Genomic DNA, 15,402 nt, shown 5'->3' on the forward strand with positions numbered 1-15,402 from the left:
CCCTGTGTGGGTCTACTTTTAGTCTATTTGTGTCATCACCATTTCAAGCTTAGCTCACATTTAAGCAGTGAATAGACAGGGAAAGTCCTCTAATTTGTAGCAGTTAATTTTATTTTTATTTTTATATTTTTGAGACTGAGTCTCACTCTGTCACCCAGGCTGGAGTGCAGTGGCCCAATCTCGGCTCACTGCAACCTCCGCCTCCTGGGTTCAAGCGATTCTCGTGCCTCAGCCTAAAAAGTAGCTGGGATTACAGGTGCCCGCCACCATGGCCAGCTAATTTTTATATTTTTAGTAGAGATGGGGTTTCACCATGTTGACCAGGCTAGTCTCAAACTCCTGGCCTCAAGTGATCCACCTGCCTCGTCCTCCAAAAGTGCTGTGATTACCGGCATGAGCCACTGTGCTGGCCGAGGTTATTTTTATAATAATCATTACAAGTACTGTAATTAAGTTTCTAAAAAAAGGCTTATTGTGTAATAACTATTTTATAATAACATAACTTGGCCTTTGAATAGTGCTTTGCCTTTTTCAGAGAACTTTCAGGGTCATTTTTTTATGTGATCTTTGAGTTACAGTGTGGTGTAGGAATTATAATCCACATTTTGCTAATGCAGAAACTGAAGTTCAGAGGGAAGAAAGTATCAGAAAAGGCTTCCTAGGGGAAGTGACACAGCACTGTAGCTTGAGAGATGTGTAGGTGATTCCTCAAGTATATGGGGGCTGGGGAGTTTTCAGCAGAGGTGCTGCAGAGGGTAGGGCATAGTGATAGAGGAGGGGGAGTTCTATAGTGGGACCAAATACTTTGATATATCTGATGCTTTGGGTTAGGGGAGCAGTGTAGAGTCACGGCTTTGTATATCAGGCTAGGAGTTTGGACTTTATTCTCTGCTAGGGAAGTGCTTTCAGGCAAAGGAGAGTAATATGATCAGATTTCAGTTTAGGAAGATCACTATGTCAGTAGTGTAGAAGCTGAACTGGCAAGGTGTTTAGGTGGTAGGTTCAAGCTAGCTGATATTTTCTAAACCTATTGGTCATGAGGTCTCAGTTCCCGGGTATGGTGACAATGAGCAAGTGTAGACAGCCAGGTTGGCACTAGCAGCATAAACTGCTTGTGAAAAAAGCACAGCATTTAGACACAGAAACCACTGGCTCCTGTCCTGGATTTGTCAGATCTACAAATTTTCCTGGAGCATTTGCCATTTAATTTCCTTTGGCTTACCTCATCTGTGTAATGAGGGTATTTGTATGGCATCAGCTTTGCATATGTTAACATTGATGAAATACTTCAGATAAAACAAATCGGAACTTGGGAATGAAAACAGATATGAAGATGCCACAGGCTGGTCCCAAAATCATAGCCAAGGATGGATGGAGGGCTTAGCAGGTTGCCTATGCTATATGAGCAGGGTTGATAAGAGGTTTTAAGATCCAGTTTTGAGCAGCCTCTCTCATAAATAATTATTCAAAGGACTTGCATGTTTTGTTGTCTCCCTGAGAAGCAGAGTGCCCACAAAGATTTATACAGAGTTTTCAAGTTTAACATTGTATTATAGCCACCACTCTCTCTTGAAATCAGGTGGAAAGCAAAACAAAATGTCCGCTAGTTCTGAATGAATGGTTTATTTATCCTATTTGCAATTGCACAGAGAACTGACTTCCTACGAAGAAAACAGTTGATAGATCTTCTGAGACAATAAACTGGGTGAACGAGGGGCTTTGTTTTAAGTGTGCTAGACAGAATTTTTCCAGGATCTGAACTTCCTGTACCTAGGGTGGGAAACCCAGAGAAATATACAGTAGCCCTTCCCTCCTAATTCTAACCCTGCAGAATTTGTGTCAGAACCACCAAGATCAGATTCTGAGTGACATCATAGCATTTATTAGGAGGGAACAGATCACTGAAGGTGACCACTTTCAATGTTAGCTGGTCACATACCCAAGATGTCTGTGATCTTATCAACAACAGAAATCGATCTTCTAACATGATGCAAAGAGGGGAAAGAAAGAAATGCCTGAGTGGAGGCTGGCCAGGAAAATTCTAATGCTGATGAATTGATGGCAATGGAAGTTTGTATATCATTTCTCTAGCAGGCATAGGAAGGTACTTTACACAGTAGGTGGGTTTCTAGAAAGTTAACTATTTTTATTTATTTATTTATTTTTGAGTTTCACTCTGTCACCCAGGCTGGAGTGCAGTGGCACGATCTCAGCTCACTGTAACCTCTGCCTCCCAGGTTCAAGCGATTCTCCTGCCTCAGCCTCCCAAGTAGCTGGGACTACAGGCATGCGCCACTGCACCCAACTAACTTTTGTATTTTTAGTAGAGATGGGGTTTCGCCATTTTGGCCAGGCCAGTCTCGAACTCCTGACCTCAGGTGATCCATCCACCTCAGCCTCCCAAAGTGCTGGTAGAAACTTAACTATAACTGTAATTTTTTCAAATGGAATTTTCTTTTAAATACACTTTACAAGTTGGTCATTTAAAGGAATATTTTGGAGAATCTGCTTGTGAACATTCTTTTTTTTTTTTTTTTAGAGAGAGTCTCACTTTGTTGCCCAAACTGGAGTGCAATGGCGTGATCTTGGCTCACTGCAACCTCCACCTCTCAGGTTCAAGCGATTTTCCTGCCTCAGCCTCCTGAGTAGGTGGGATTACAGGTGTGTGCCACCACACCTGGCTAATTTTTGTATTTTTAGTAGAGATGGGGTTTCACTATGTTGGTCAGGCTGGTCTTGAATTCATGACCTCAGGTGATCCATCCACCTCAGCCTCCCAAAGTGTAGGGATTACAGGCGTGAGCCACCACATTCGGCCTGCTTGTGAACATTGTTTATGTTTCATGGGCTTGTATTTTTTTATACTTTCCACCCATTCGAACTTTTTAAAGTGATATACATTTGTCATTAATTGTCTTACAAGCTCAATAAATTGGTCTTTGCTTTCTGACGCAATTTGTTATTGTTGCTATTTTCCTTGAGGGAAAAGCAAGGTTTCTGTGTTTGTATTTAAACCCCTCTGCTTTCTTATTTTTCTTTGTTGATTTTTTCCTCTCCTAGTATGACCAATGGTGAGAAGCCTGAGTTTATTGATTTTGACTAGGAATTTACTGACTTTGACTTTGTAATGAAGGCAGGTGACCACCTTTTTGATGAGGCCTGAGAGAATAAGAAAAGTCCCAATCACCCCACCACCCACCTACGGAAATATATATACACCCCATGCCACTGTCACACTGACCCTGAAATGCCATCATAATACATTCTCTATCTTAGGCTAACGGCTTCATGTTCTAAAATACAAATACCCTGGAGAATTATTGGATTAAATGGTCTATTACAGCATAATGCTTCAATGAGAAATTATCTGAATATTTTTCTCCTGGAAGTAAAAAATAAAATAATGGGAGTTTTAATAGGAGTAGAGCAAGAAAGAGATAGTCTTGGAATCTGGGCACCATCCCAGGAAGACAGACTTAACTAAAGGGAAAAGTTCTAGGCTGCCAGGGAGCTGTAAAAGGGATAGTGAATGCCTGGGAAGTATGATGGAGAAGCTGCTCAGTATTGAAAAAAAGGAAAATGCAAAGCAGAGCTAAGGCAAACTTGGATTTATGATACAAGTTAGCTTGGGGAAGACTGAACTCTTAGTATCTTTCATTTCATTGTTTGCCAATCATTTGAGAAGAAAAACCTGAACATTTCATACATTCCTTCTAGCATTTACTGATCACTCATATGTACTGGACACTTTGTTAAGTGCTGATCATACAAAGTAGACCTCAAAGAGTTTATATTTTAAAGGGAGATATAGGGCTGGGCGCAGTGGCTCATGCCTGTAATCCCAACACTTTGGAAGGCCAAGGCAGGTGGATTGCTTGAGCTCTGTAGTTTGAGTCCAGCCTGGGCAACATGGTGAAACCCCATCTCTACAAAAAATACAAAAATTAGCTGGGTGTGGTGGCCTGAGCTTGTAGTCCTAGCTACTTGGGAGGCTGAGGTGGGAGGATGGCTTGAGCCCAGGAGGCGGAGGTTGCAGTGAGCCAAGATCACACCACTGCACTCCAGCCTGCATGACAGACCCAGGCCCTGTCTCAATAAAATAAAATAAAATAAAATAAAATAAAATAGAATGGAATGGAATGGAATGGAATGGAATGGAATGGAATGGAATGGAATGGAATGGAATGGAATGGAATAGAATAGAATAGAATAGAATAAAATGAAAGATAGGACAAAAACTATATATATTTTCAAGTTGTGATAAGTGCAGTGAAGAACACAAAATGTGCTTTATATATATATTTTTTTGTTTTCTGCTTTACAATTAGATTGCCCTGCAAAATCTATGGCAAAACAGAGAAAAATTGGTAAGGGCTGCAGTCTTCATAATCTACATAAAAACTATGATTGACTCAGGTCCTATAGGAGGAAATTTCTGGGGATAATCCTGTGACACTCTCAGTACTCTTTGAAATTCTATAGAGCGAAGAGCTTGTGGAGTCTGGCAGGAAGAGCAACCAAGGTGAAGGTGAAGACATTGAGCTGGAATCCGGACAACTATGTCCGCAAAACCAAGTTGGACTTACAGATTATTCCAAGAAACTATGATCCTACCTTACATCCTTTTGAGGTCCTGCAAGAATGTGTAAGAGTTTTAAATGCTACCAAACTGGAAGGAGTATTTGCAAAACCATGCCTGGCTTGGCTGGATGGTCACGAGATGGAGTGAGTTGCTTGGCAAAGCATCCAAAGAGCCTGGCTACTCTCCTTTCTAGGGGATGTGATGGAGCAGTTAGAATTTGGAACCTGACTCAGCTGAAATGTATCCGTATAATACAAGCACATGAAGGTTTTGTACAGGGAATACGTGCTCACTTTTGTGGGACTTCTTTTTTCACTGTTGGTGATGACAAAACTGTGAAGCAGTGGAAAATGGATGGGCCAGGCTATGGAGGAGGAAGAGCCATTACATACAATATTAGGAAAGACAGTGTATACTGGGATTGATCATCACTGGAAAGAAGCTGTTTTTGCCACATGTGGACAGCAAGTAGACATTTGGGATGAACAAATAACTAATCCTATAAGTTCAATGACCTGGAGATTTGACAGTATAAGTAGTGGTAAATTTAATGCAATTGAGACATTTATCTTGGGAAGTTGTGCTTCTGACAGGACTACAGTACTGTATGATACGAGGCAAGCTACTCCTCTGAAAAAGGTTATCTTAGATATGAGAACAAATACAGTCTGTTGAAACCCTATGGAAGCTTTCATTTTTATGGCAGCAAATGATGATTATAACTTATTTACTTTTGATATGCGTGCACTCATGTAATGGTCCATATGGATCATGTATCTGCAGTGCTTGATGTGGATTACTCTGCCACTGGGAAAGAGTTTGTGTCTGCTAGTTTCGATAAATCTATTTGAATCTTTCCTGTAGATAAAAGTCAAAGCAGGGAGGTATATCACACAAAGTGAAAGCAACATGTTTTCTGTGTAAAATGGACTTCTGACAGCAAGTATGTTATGTATGGATCTGATGAAATGAAGAGTTACCTACGGAAAGCTAATGCTTCTGAAAAATTTGGTATGCTTACATCACAAGAAAAAGCAGCCAAGTATTATAACCAGACACTGAAGGAGAAATTTCAGCGTCTTCCTCATATACAACCGATAGCTCGTCATTGACATCTACCAAATTCTGTCTACAGCCCAATTCAGGAACAGTGCATCATGAAAGAAGCTTGTCGATGAGAGGAAGTGAATCACGTTAAACATAGCAAGCCTGGATCTGTGCCAATTGTGTCAGAGAAGAAGAAACACACAGTGGCAGTTGTAAAATAATATTTGGTATTCTTAACAATCCTGACGTATAATTAGTTGTTACTTTTGATTTGAGGACTCTACAAATAAAAGTGCTGGGACTAGATTAATGGTAAACATTTCAGTTATGTATGTAGAGCTTTATTGTTGCTCCTTTTAGCTACCCTGATAAATGATTCTTAAAGGTGGCCTAGTTGATAAGACTGTCATTTTGTCCTTAATCTGTGTTCTTCTTTCATTGAAGGATACAGTACTTACAGTACTTGCAACTAACTCATTTTTTCCTGATTTTTTTTTTTTTTTTTTAGACAGAGTCTTGCTCGGTCGCCTGAGCTGGAGTGCAGTGGCGCAATCTCGGCTCACTGCAACCTCCGTCTCCCAGGTTCAAGCAATTCTCCTGCCTCCGCCTCCTGAGTAGCTGGGACTACAAGTGCTAATTTTTGTGTTTTTAGTAGAGACAGGGTTTCACCATGTTGGTCAGGCTGGTCTTGAACTCCTGACCTCGTTATCCTCCCGCCTCGTCCTCCCAAAGTGCTAGGATTACAGGTGTGAGCCACTGCACCCAGCCATTTTTTCCTGCCTTTTGTTTTTGGAGATGGTGTCTCGCTCTTGTTGCCCAGGCTTGAGTGCAATGGTGCGATCTTGGCTCACTGCAACCTCCACCTCCTGGGTTCAAGCAATTCTCCTGCCTTAGCCTCCTGAGTAGCAGGCACCTGACACCATGTCAGGCTAATTTTTTTTTTCTTTTTTGTATTTTTAGTAGAGACAGGGTTTCATTATGTTGGCCAGGCTGGTCTCGAACTCCTGACCTCATGATCTGCCCGCCTTGGCCTCCCAAAGTGCTGGGATTACAGGCGTGAGCCACCATGCCCGGCCTTTTTTCCTTTACAGATATACTTACTTTCTTTCTGATCTATTATTGTAGACACTGTACATTCAAATTGACATTTAAGACCCAACATTTCTTCTGATACCTTTAATATTACTTTGAAAATGATTGCAATGATGTTTCTTCCTATGATTCCACATAACATTTAGAAGAATGATGTCAACTGCTTATAACTGAATTTATTTCTAGTGCTTTATTTGGCTTTTTGACCCTTTCAAAACAATCAACCTGCATTTATATAACTTTTATAAATAATATTATAATTTGGGTCAAGTTAAGATAATAAAACTTCCTTTCACCATTGAAAAAAAAAATTCTGTAGACTCAACCTTCTAAACACTGAGGGGCTCCTCAGAGCCAATTCTAATAATTAAACAGGTGTGATTAACTGCTGCCTGTGTGGTTTAATGTTAAACCCTACCTTCTGTTTGCTATGCCCACCCACTATACGATGCCCACCCTCCTGTTATATTCCCAAAATTCCAGGCTTGAGAATTCTAATAGACTGGACTGAGAAGAAGAAAACAGGGAAATGTGATTAGTCATGAAGCAGCTGGTGACAAGGAGAGAGGAATGAGGAATATGCCCAGAGCCGTGGAAATAAACTAACAAGAAAACTGACTGAAGATGCTCCACGTAGGAGAGTGAATCCGCACCATTTCAACATCAGTAACTTAGGTAACGAGAAGAGGGAGAGTGGTGAACAGAATTCCTCTTAAGTTTAATAGTGTAGGGGCTGCATGCAGTGGCTCATGCCTGTAATCCCAGCACTTTGGGAGGATTGCTTGAGCCCAGGAATTTGAGACCATCTTGGGGAACATGGCAAGACCTTATCTCACTAAACACACACACACACACACACACACACACACACACACACACACACACACACACATTAGCTGGGCACAGTGGTGCATGCCTGTAGTCCTAGCTACTTGGGAGGCTGAGGTAGGAGGATTGCTTGAGCCTGGGAGGTCAAGACTGTAGTGAGCTGTGATTGCATCACTGCACTCCAACCTGGGTGACAAAGCAAGACCCTGTCTCAAAAAAAAAAAAAAAAAAAAAGAGCATAGCATGGGGATCCCATGCACGAAACTCCAAAGTAAGCCCTTGAGGACTTGTTGCTCAGTGTTAAGGTGGTACTATAAATATGTACTATGCATGCATAGTCCTAAACACTTACTTAGCAAAGCATGTGATTGCTAAAGCCATTAGAAGTAAGAAGACAGGGAGATAATGTTATTTTTATATTAAAAGGTTAATTGTACTATCATTAATAGAATACCAAGGAACTATGTAAAATATGTCTATGCCTTGTTCTCATGTACCTACTAGTGAAAGAGGCAGGAGAATTAATTAGAGCAATCAAATAAAACTATCTCCTCAGGTCTTTTAGTGGCACACATTTTTGTCTGCCCAGCATTCCTTGTGGGAAACATGCTCCTCCTCCAACACTCCAAAGTATTCCTGGTCATGTGGTTTGGGCCAGGGATGAGTATGTGATGTAGGCTCAGCCAATCAGTATATTTTATTCCTCTCATCACAGTGACTGGCTCATGAAGGAGTATGTAATATATGATGGACCATTTGAAAGTCTCTGGGTGTTTTACCAGAGACTTTCCAGAAAAATGTCCCTTTTTTGGATCATAGGCTCTAAAATCTCTAGAGGTCTGGAGCAGCCAGGATCCATCCATCTTGCTGCTACATAGAGGGGGCTAACTTGAAGATGAAGCAACGTAGATGCAAAGAATGCTAGGAAGAATAGGGAATGGGGGAAGAAAGAGTCCAAACAGACATTTTGTCCATGCTAAGAGATCCTTGTGTGAATGAAGCTCAGTAGAAGGATACATTCTTATTAGCCTATTAGCAAGGGGACAGTTGGTGGGGCAGAGGGGGTATGACTCACTGTAGAACCGCTTGTCCTTGTCAGGAGGGGCCAAGCTCCCCCAGGAAATTTACAGTGGTAGGGGAGTGATGATAACCAGTCTGGGACTTACTTGAAGTTATTTGCCTTTCGGTAACTTCAAGACTGATGAATATGCACCCACTTTCCTGGAAGCTGTCTTGTGCCCTCTGCTGCCTTAATGTTAACTTGAGTTACCTGATTCACCTGAGATACTGTCAAAGTCCAACATAATGGTTTTGTTGTCTTACTCAAGTGTGCGACTTTAAGATGTTTGGAGGCAGGGCCTGTATCTCCCACTTCTGCATCTTCATGCTTCGCACAGCCCCAGAACCCAGTAAGCATTTCAGTGATGCTTGGATGAGTGAATCTGATAAGGCGTATAGAAATAGAAGCCCTGAAATATTAGCCTGAAAAATTCATGGCTTTGCATTGAAGTACTGCCTTTCCAAGCATCCTCTTAAAAAATACGAATACCCAGAAGAGACATAGCATGTTTAACTAGCGACCAGCAATTCTCATTTTTGGCAGTTATCAGAACGAAGGTGTCAGAAGTGTTAAACAGAACAACTCCATCTTCAATAGGAGCTGGGTAAAATAAGGCTGAAACCTACTGGGCTGCATTCCCAGATGGTTAAGGCATTCTAAGTCACAGGACAAGATAGAAGATCAGTACAAAATGCAGGTCATAAAGACCTTGCTGATAAAACGGGTTACAGGAAAGAAGCCAGCAAAAACCCACCAAAACCAAGAGTGACCTCTGGTTATCCTCACTACTACACTCTCACCAGTGCCCTGACAGTTTACAAATGCCATGGCAATGTCAGGAAGTTACCCTATAAGGTCTAAAAAGGGGGAGGCATGAATAATCCACCCCTTGTTTAGCATATTATCAAGAAATAACCATAAAAATGGGCAACCAGAAGCCCTTGGGGCTGCTCTGTCTATGGAGTAGCCATTCTTTTATTCCTTTACTTTCTTAATAAACTTTCTTTCACTTTACTGTATGGATTCACCCTGAATTATTTCTTGCGTGAGATCCAAGAACCCTCTCTTGGGGTCTGGATTGGGACCCCTTTCCTATAACAAAGAGAACTATAATAATTGGATTTTAGGCCGTGTGCAGTGGCTCACACCTGTATTCCCAGCATTTTGGGAGGCTGAGACAGGCGGATCACCTGAGGTCAGGAGTTTGAGACCAACCTGCCCAACATGGTGAAATCCCTTCTCTACTAAAACAATTACAAAAATTAGCCAGATGTGGTGGTGCATGCCTGTAATACCAGCTACTTGGGAGGCTAGGCAGGAGAATCGCTTGAACCCGGGAAGTGGAGGTTGCAGTGAGCAAAGATTGCAACACTACACTCCAGCATGGGTGACAGAGTGAGACTCCGTCTCAAAAACAAAAACAAAACAAAAACATAATTGGATTTTAAGGAACACTCTTTGTATGAAAGAAAGGGCATAGATTTGTGTAACTAATTTGAAAAACAGTTTGGCATTATTTCCTAAAGCTGAACATTCATCTGTGTATGACCCAAAAATTTCACTCCTAGGGATGGGACCAAAGGAAACTGCTGTGGTTCGAATGTGTTCCCCAGATGTCATGTGCTGGAAACTGAATCTCCAATGCAACAGTGTTGGTAGGTGGGACCTTTAAGAGGTGAGGGATTAATGCTGTTATTGTGGGACTGGGTTAGTTATCTCAGGGGTGGGTTCCTGAGGGATGAGTTTGGCCCCCTTCTTGTGTGTGAGCACTCTCTCTTGCCATGTGATGCATTCCACCATGTTATGATGTGGAGATTAATTCCCTTGATCTGGGACTTTCTAACCTCCAGAACTGTGAGCCAAATAAATCTCTATTCCTTGTAAACTACCCAGTGTGTGATACTGTGTTATAGCTGCAGAAAAAGGACGAAGATAGAAACTTTTACAGATGTAAAACAGAAGATGTGTACAAGAATGTTCATAGCTGCCCTGTTTTTGATGCAAAAAACTTGGAAACAATTGAAATGCCTGTCAACAGGAGAGTGGATGGATAAATTGCGGTGTGTTTACATAACTATTGTAGGACCATAAAAACAAATGAACCACACTGATTCACAACAATGTGGACAACTCCTAGCAATAATAAAACATTAAGTGAAGAAAATAAATGCCCCAAATGTATATGATATGATATATAGTCATATGCCACATAATGGCATTGCAGTCAGTGATGGACTCCATATATGACAGTGGTCCCATAAGATTATAATGGAGCTGAAGAATTGCTATCACCTAGCGATGTTGTCCTGAGGAATTGACTAACAAGAAGTTTTTGGAAATGGAACAGGAATGCATGGCTGAAGAAGAGGTAAGAGAAAAGGAAATTGCAGGAGAAGAAAAAGAAGAATCCCCAAGAAAATTCATGAAGGGTTTAGCAGAAGGTTTGCAAACCTCAACAAGCTCCTTAAAACGTTTAAAAACATAGACTCCAATGCCAAAGTTTTCATTAATAGAGAGGAATTTTCATAGTGCAGTATCTGCTTATAAGCAAATCTTTGACAAAAAAAAAAAAAAAGGAAAAACAAACCAAGAAAACCACCATGCATGTATTTCTGAAGAGTGATCCTCCTCAAGAAGAACCACAAGCAGGACCTTCAGGAGGAATTCCAGAAGAAGGCACTGTTATCATAGGAGATGACAGCTCCATGCATGTTACTGCCCCTGAAGACCTTCCACTGGGACAAGTTGAGGAGGTGGAAGACAGTGACATTGATGATCAGGAAGCTGTGTATGCCTAGGCTAAAGTGCATGTTTTTGTGTTAGTTTTTAACAGAAAAGTTTAAGAAATAGAAAATAAAAATTTAAAAATGGAAAATTTGAAAGAAGCTGATAGAATAAGGATATAAAGGAAGAAAATACAATGTGTTCCTGTTTTAAGCTAAGTGTATTTCAAAGTTTAAAAAAGTTTATAAAGTTAAAAAGTTACAGTAAGCTAATTTATTATTGAAGAAGGAAAATATTTTTAAAATAAATTTCCCATCGCCTAAGTGTCCAGGGTTTATACTCTCTACAGTACTCTACAGTAATGTCCTAGGTCTTCACATTTGCTCAACACTCACTCACTGACTCACCCAGAGCAACTTCCAGTCCTGCAAGCTCTACCTATGGTAACTGCCCTATATAGGTATGTAATTTATAAATCTTTAATACTGTCTGTTACTTTACCTTTTGTATGTTTAGATACCCAAATACTTAGCATTGTGTTATAGTTGCCTACAATATTCAGTGCAGTGACATGCTGTACAAGTTTGTAGCTTAGGAGCAATGGGTTATGCCATACAGCCTAGGTGTGTAGCCGTCTACACCATCTAGGTTTGTGTAAGTGCACTCTGTGATGTTCACACAGTGACGAAATCACCTAATTATGCATTTTTTAGAATGTATTCCTGTCGTTAAACGATGCACGGTGTATTTTTCTAGAGTTACAATTAATATAAAAATAAGCTTTATAGAAATACATATAGGTGCAATAAAACTATATATTTCAAAAAGCCAAGGAATTCTCTGGATGATGGTGACCTTGTGTGTGTGTGTGGGGGGGGGGGGGTTTGGGGGGTGGGGGGGTGAGGGGTGTGGGATGTGGGCAGTGTATGGTTAGAGGAAGTTTATGTCAAGGTTCCAGATTTTGTTTTGGATGGTAGGTTTCCAGGTACTTATTAAGAATAATGAAATAAGAAACTAAGCACAAACATGACTAGAAAGCCTGGGTTCCCTAGGAAACCGTCTAAGGCTGATGCTTTATTTGGAAAGTGCAATCTCAGAGCATTGATAGTAGGGGAAAGTGAGGCAAGGAGGAAGGATAGGGAGCAATGCCAGGGGTGCTTTGGCCTTACTTCATGAAGAGCTCTGCTGGTGAGTCGGCAGGTGAGCCTGTCCAGCCACGTAGGAGTCTTCAGGTGGGACAGGTCTGCCTTGGAGCAGTCCTTGGGTGGAAGAAGGGAGAGGAAATGAGCAGATTGGGTCTCTAATTGGAAGGTAACTTCTCTGGGGCACTACCTCTGGGTTGCTTATCTGGCCTCTTTTGGTGGCAGCCAGGAAACTAGATCTCACATCTTGTGTTTTATTTAAGTCTAGAAGTGGTGAGAGATGCCAGAATCTCAAGCCTGTGGCTTTTCTGCCTAGCTGCCCAGCAGCAGCAAGGGTATGGTCCCAGCCCTCCCTGGCAAGATGCTGGCTGGCCCCAGGCAGAGTAAGTTGGTGCTATGGAGACAACTGAGTCAGAGCTGGCAGTCGAGGGTCTATGGGATGCCATGTGAGCAGGAGCTTGGGAGTCAGACCTACGTTTGAATCTCCGTGTGAACTTGGATCGATTTCTTAACTTCCCTGGAGCCTCATCTAGAATGTGGGAGTAGTGATAACCACCTCCAAGTGTTTCTCATATTAGAAAGGGATAATGTACATAATGCAACCAGCAGAATCTTTGGCATCTAATAAGTGCTCAAAACATGTAACTCCCCTTCATCCTACCCCTGCCATGAAGCACAACTGAGACAGTATTGGGGGTTGAGGGTGGGCAGACCTGGCTTAATTCCCCTTCTCTCCTTGTCCCACCTGGCCCATTTCCTGGGCTTGGGCAGCCCAAGGGCACTGGGCCCTGTGTTACAGGATGAAGGCGAGAAAAACGCTTTGCACCCCCTTCCTAAGGTCATCAGTCCTGAGGCTGCACCTTCCCTCTGTGCCCCTTGATTTGAAAAGATATTGGGTTTAAAGAGGGATCGCAAACAAAGATGGGTGCTCCAAGCAGGCATATAAGCTGCTGTCCCCTTGAAATAATATTCGTCAAATATTTGTCTAATATTTACTTTGGCTAGGGGCAAAGCTGGCCCAGCAGGACAAAGGCATCTTTCCCCAATATGTCAGGGGTTGGGCATGGAGACCCAAGGCCACTGATGGCAGATTTCCAATTTATTTAAGGGATGAGTCTGCTGTCTTCTGGCATGCTACCATGCCACCTGTTCACCTGGTTGTTTCTTATGTGTCTAGAGCCCCACAAAGGGTGACTAGGTCAGCCAGAGCTCTTGCTAGGCTTCACTTTAATTCAGGATTACTTTTACTCTTTGGTCACGTAAGAATATTCATTTCCTGATTTGCCTGTCTTATACGTTTAAGTGCTCGTGTATTTCATAACACCACTATAGGATCTTGCATTCGAGTACTTACCAGGGACTAAAATAAATTCACACTGCTATTTTGCTGGTGAAGTGTCCTATTGTGTAAGTGAAGTTTTTAATTTTGTAGATTTAGATGAGTAAGTTAAAATTTTCCTTTCTGGTTCTTAATTTGTTTTCTAATTTAGGGTAAAATGAAGTTAGGTGGGGGCAGGGGAGAAATTTTCAAAAGGAGCTCTTCATATCAGTAATGCATATTTTATACATGCCCCAACTCCAAGACGCTTCTCCTCAGAGCCGTTTCAAGGGCAGAGAAGATTCCTGATCGCTAGATTGCCCCTGTTCCCTTTGAGTTAATCCTGTGGCCTCCACAAGCATGTAGAAAATTCTGGAGGAGTGGTACTCCTTATGCTCTCATGAATTTTATTTGGCCTCCCCATTCTGGCTCACTTCTTGTGAATGCAGATTCAGTTGGCCCCAATTTCTTTCTAATGGGCAGGAGTCAAAGGCGTAGAATGTTGTTGAAAGGTTTTGTACTGTTGTGCAAAGTAGTACTGTACAAATTATCTTCTGCCTCTTTCTCATAAGACCTTTTGAGCAAAGCCCAATTCTAGAATTCTGGAATTCTACTGCTAGAACTTTCCTTTGGCTAAATTTTGATTGTTACTAAAAAATCAGTATGCCGGAGGACCACATTTTATTTATTTTTTTGAGACAGGTTCTCACTCCTGTTGCCCAGACTGGAGTGCAGTGGCACGATCACAGCTTACTGTAGCCTCAACCTCCTGGGCTCAGGTGATTCTCCCACCTCAGCCTCCTGAGTAGCTGGGTCTACAGGTGTGCACCACCATGCCCAGCTAATTTTTTGTATTTTTAGTAGAGACGGGGTTTTGCTATGTTGCCCAGGCTGGTCTTGAACTCCTGGACTCAAGCAATCCACCTGCCTCTGCCTCCCAAAGTGCTGGGATTACAGGCGTGAGCCACCGCAGCTGGCCAGGACTGCATTTTAATTGTCCTAAGTCATTTGTGTCTTAATGTGAATGGCAGACAGCTTGTGTCAGTGGCTGCTGTGAGGACAGCCCTGGAATGGAGGTGAGGAGAGCCTGGAGTTAGGTAGCTCAGGACTCAGGGAGAACTTCAACTTTGGTAGGAGCCATCCCGGACCTGCCTACAGCTAGTAACATTTTGAACCTGAAAGCCTCTTCCTCCTTGCAGGTGTAAGCTGTTCCTTAGCCTTTAACTTTCAAATTAGAAATGTTTATTTAGGGTAGCAATGGAAAATAGAAGATAAGTTAGCAAAGCCAGCAGAAGTTGGAGAACTCATAAACAATAAAATATCAGAAAAGTGTTACCCAAAATGCAACATTGAAAAAAGGTAACATTAAAAAAAATCTTGAGAGCCAAGAATAAAGGTGCCTCAAGGGAAGTAACACATATCGTGATTTTTCTTGCACTCTCTTTTTCTTTAGCCCTGTGATACTGGTCTATCTTTTATGAAGGTCCTCTTTTATGAAATTCAATAATGGTAACTAATGTTAGGGTGTCTCCCGAGGCAACATGAGATTATATGGTAGGTAAACAGTAGGCCGTTGCTGACTCAAAGGAAAGGATCACTTAGGAACACC

The 15,402-nt window shown here is 41.8% G+C and overlaps 1 pseudogene; it reads left to right on the top strand.

Annotated features, from left to right (window-relative positions):
- The first annotated feature begins 4,559 nt into the window (after window positions 1-4,559).
- LOC101153019 (DDB1- and CUL4-associated factor 13-like) lies at window positions 4,560-5,850 on the top strand (annotated as a pseudogene).
- Window positions 5,851-15,402: the final 9,552 nt, after the last annotated feature.

This window comes from Gorilla gorilla, chromosome 6 (assembly GCF_029281585.2).
Source record: "Gorilla gorilla gorilla isolate KB3781 chromosome 6, NHGRI_mGorGor1-v2.1_pri, whole genome shotgun sequence".
Taxonomy (NCBI): domain Eukaryota; kingdom Metazoa; phylum Chordata; class Mammalia; order Primates; family Hominidae; genus Gorilla; species Gorilla gorilla.